Source organism: Neltuma alba, unplaced genomic scaffold, assembly GCF_004799145.2.
Source record: "Neltuma alba isolate B1F8T4 unplaced genomic scaffold, ASM479914v2 tig00011697_pilon, whole genome shotgun sequence".
In the NCBI taxonomy this organism is placed as follows: domain Eukaryota; kingdom Viridiplantae; phylum Streptophyta; class Magnoliopsida; order Fabales; family Fabaceae; genus Neltuma; species Neltuma alba.
The window spans coordinates 55,481-59,861 of record NW_021636334.1 but is presented as its reverse complement, the minus strand read 5'-3'; the positions used below and the strand labels follow the sequence as shown (position 1 = coordinate 59,861).

Below are 4,381 nucleotides of genomic sequence, written 5' to 3'. Positions count from 1 at the left end.
GGGTTAAACCAAACACTAGGGGTGTTCAATCGTGTCCCACTCTTGTTCTAATCATTTTGGAACAGGACAATCTTGTTCCGAAAGTTCTTGAGACGAGACAAAAGCAAGATGAAATAAAATTGTTTTGGGATGGGACGAGGCACAGGGCAAGGGTGTCCCCTCCTGGTCCCATCCTGATATAGTATCTTTCTTTTTAATTTTTATAAATTTATTTGATTTATCACTATAATAGTAATATGGTAATAATATTTATCAATTGTTATTTTGATTATTTATTTACATGTCGTTCAGCATGGATTACATGTTTTTTTTAATGAATATTTTAGGTTTGTTTATTTTTTGTTTATCAAGATTACAAAAAATATTTTCTTCTTTACTAATTTTTAATTACTTCAAATTTTTTCTTATTTTTTTAATCTATTTTCTTTATATAGTTTTTGTTATGAATTTTTATACTTCATGTGTAGTTAGCTTCAAATTAAAAAAGTCAAAAAATTCAAAAACAAAAAGCAGGACGTCTCTATCTCGTTCCCGTTATGTGGCATCCTATCTAGGATCAAAAAGCCATCCCTTCATGATTACTGGGACAAGACTGGGACGGGTTGTCCCTATCTCTGTCTTATCATGTCCTATAAACACCCCTACCAAACACACCTTAAAAGGAAATACGAAAAACGAGCAAATGAAGGAAATCATAGTGTGTGGTTATGGGCAATTTTGTACTTTTAGATTTATATTTTAAAATTTTCCCATTTTTAAAATTTCTTTTAACAATTACCTTAAAAATTATTGGTGCCACACTTCCTTGTTCTTTTTCCTCCTAATTAATTATAAATTTGTTCAGAGAAATGCGGGTTACTTAATAGAGTTTTCATGAAAAAAATTAATACAGCAGAAGACAAGTGGGAATAAAAGTCCCATTAGATGGTCTAAGAAGTTTCCGAAATTTTGATTTAAGGAAAAAAAAAGGTGTCCGAAAAGGTTCCTATAAATACGATCTAGAAAGTTAGGACTTGTTTATTTCTGTGTTTTTTTTTCAAAAATTTTTTTATAAAATTATGTGTTATAACAATTTTTGAATAACAATGTTTGGGTAACTAATAGAATTTTAATTGCTTTTTCTGAAAATTTTACTTTCTCCGATTTTTTTGCATGGCAGGCAATCGCTAAATGACACAGGCTTAAAGAGCCCAAATACGGGAGGCCCAAGAAAAGAGCCCAAATACAGAATTGTCTTTCAAAAGTGTGTCTGTGGGCCTAACCTAGAAGCCCATTAGTTGTGCTCTTAGTCTTATGACAGAATTAAACAGGAAATTCGGTTACTCTTTTTTTCCTTATTTTAATTTTCGTCGATGATTAATTGAGGATTTGGTAAGAAATATGTAAGTTTAAAAAAAATTTATCATTTGCATTATTTTTTTTACGATGCACAAATTTCTATCTCTCAAATATTAGAAAACAAAGTTTAACTTAATTGCAGTATTTATGAATTTATGAATCTGTGATTAATATGTAGACTCCTATGTTTCTAACTTTCTATTTATAAGTAACTTACAACATTATTTACTGAAATAAAAAAATCTTAAATTTTATTAATTTTGTCTTAAAATTTAAAAAAATTTCAACTTTATTCATATTTTAAGTAGATACTACACTTTAAAAAAAAATCTATACAGTAATAAATGTATGGTAAAGTATTATATTCATGTTAATAATTTAATAAAGAGGCTTATAAATATGATTAAAATTTTGGCAAAAAAAGGACTGAAAAAACCATTTATTTCTATTTTACAAATAGGATCAGGGGGCATATACATCCTTTTTGTTGCCGGCAATATATATACATATATATATTGAGGATTTGGTAAGGAATATGTAAGTTTAAAACAATTTTATCCTTTGCATTATTTTTGTTTTACGTGCACAAATTTCTATCTCTCAAATATTAGAAAAGAAAGTTTACTTTAATTGATACCACTCTGTTTCTTATTATTTGTTATTTGTAACGAGGCATTTTAATTTTCTTTTTTATTTGTCACTTGTACCTCTTTAATGCTTTATTTTCGATTCTACCCCTATTAATTATAGTAAAGGTTAAGAGAGAGGAATGAGTGAGAAAATATACTTGTAAGTAGAAGATTTCATCTATTTAATGTTCTTCTTAATTCTACAAGTGACAAACATCTCTCTTTATAGTTTACACAGAGTATTACACACTCTGTTTCCTAACATCTTTTAGACGCAATTTTTGATCCCAAATATAAATTACCAACAGTCTTATTAATTACTTTTTTATCATTTTACCCTTGTTACTAAGTGAGATTCAAAGTTCGGAAAATTAAATCAGATCATTGGGCAAAGTAGGAAAATTAACTGTCATTCGCAAATATGTGTGAAAAGTTCCCAGGAGTATATGTCGACTCCTATGTCCCTTTTTTTCTTTTTCACCGGAGTCATCATTTGTATTCCTATAAGTAACTTAAAACATTATTTAATGAAAATAAGAAAAACTTTAGATTTTACTAACTATGTGGTAAACTTTAACCACTTTTCAACTTTATCCTTATTTTAATTTAATATATATATACTCTTTAAAAAAATAATACCCATTTATACAATAATAAATGAATAATAAATTGTTATTATATTCATGTTAAGAAATTGACAACAAAAATAAATAAATAAGACTGAAAAGACCATTTCTTTCTAGCTTATAAATATGATCAGGGAGTGTATATATCCTTTTTGTTGCCGGCAATATATATATATATATATATATATATCCATTAGAAATTGTTCTCTTCCAAGAAATACATGTGGGATTTTTTTGATTATTGGTGACCATAGAGTGTGAGAAGCTTAATTTCTGTACTTGAATTAACCAATTTCATCAAAATAGAAAAAAAAGAAAAACTTTAGAAAAAGTAAGGAGAGACTTCAGGGATGATATGCACGCGGTATGTGGTCTCCACTCTCCAACATCATTTTCTGTGTCTCCGAAGTCTAACGTCGTTTTGCTCTAGAAAATCCAAATTTTTGAGAATCATTATTTGTTTATTTATTCACCTTAATGTATTATTGTTAACTGATGCAATTAAATTAAAGCATCATAGGAAAATCTCAAGGGGCGTTATACTATATTTTTAAAATAAAGTTGTGAGATAATCTAATTATTTTAATAACCACAGTTGTTTGCGAATCCTAATTAATTACATTTACGTTTCAAACGTTTCTGTATCCGATGCACTGCGGAAATAAGTACGAGAACGAAGAGTCGGCATCGGAATTCATCATCCACGTCGTCCATATCCATCCATATGCTTATATTAATTCCAATCTCTACTTGTTCTTCATATCTGCTTCGGGAAGCAAAGAGACCAGCATTGTTAATTGCAATTCCACCATTAATTTGCAGCATTCATTATGAAAACCATTATAAATAACCACCTCATGGACCCATATGGAGATCATCCCCAGTTCAAGATCTCTCTTATACATTAGTCTCAGTCGTACTGATCCTCTGAAAATATGGGCGGCAAAGGTGGCGGTGGCGGCGGAGGCAAAGGAGGGGGCAGCGGAGGTGGTAAAGGTGGTGGCGGCGGCGGCGGCGGCGGCGGCGGCGGCAGCGGGAGCAAAGGAGGGGGCAGCGGGGGTGGCAGCAAAGGGGCGGCGGCTATATGAAAGCGCCGGGTGGTGATGGAGCGTACATATCAAGGGATGTGTTCGAGAGTAACCCACAAGCTTATTTCAGTGATCTTCATTCTGCAGAGAAGGGAAACAAGTAGTACTGGTGCCTGCCACCTTCGTGTTCTGATAATGGAGTCTTAACTCCCTAAATAAACTTCTTAGTTTAATATATATGACTATATATGTTTCTACGTTGCTTTTGAAATACTCTCTCTCTCTCTCTCTCTCGTAATGCAAAAGACTTGTTGTGATCATGTCTGGTTTCCTTCTGTGTTATCTTATAACTAGTTTTTCTCATCTTTACTTGAAAAGATCAAGTCCTGAAGAACAAGGTCTTTTATTAGGGCTTTCTCTTATGCCCTATCACAAAGAAATCGAAGGTGTTACTGAACTGGCTGGAAAGCCCTTATTTGTGAGTGATTTTTATACAGGCAACCAGAAGGTGCAGGGAGAACGTTTGTTAAAACTGAAAGTAAAAACTCCACGATAGGATTATTTTTTCATTAGAAGGAATATATAATTATGGCCGGAAAGTTTCTTTTGATAGGATTATTTTTTCATTAGAAGGAATATATAATTATGGCCGGAAAGTTTCTTTTAATATTAATTAATGATTTCTCTCTGAGTTTATTGAGATTGATTAATTAAAGGGAGATATGAGTTATGTCATTTAAACACAAAACACAAATCTGAT

General features: G+C 31.4%; 1 pseudogene; it reads left to right on the top strand.

Moving 5' to 3' along the window:
- The first annotated feature begins 3,528 nt into the window (after positions 1-3,528).
- Positions 3,529-3,785, top strand: LOC114716876 (glycine-rich protein DOT1-like; annotated as a pseudogene).
- Positions 3,786-4,381: the final 596 nt, after the last annotated feature.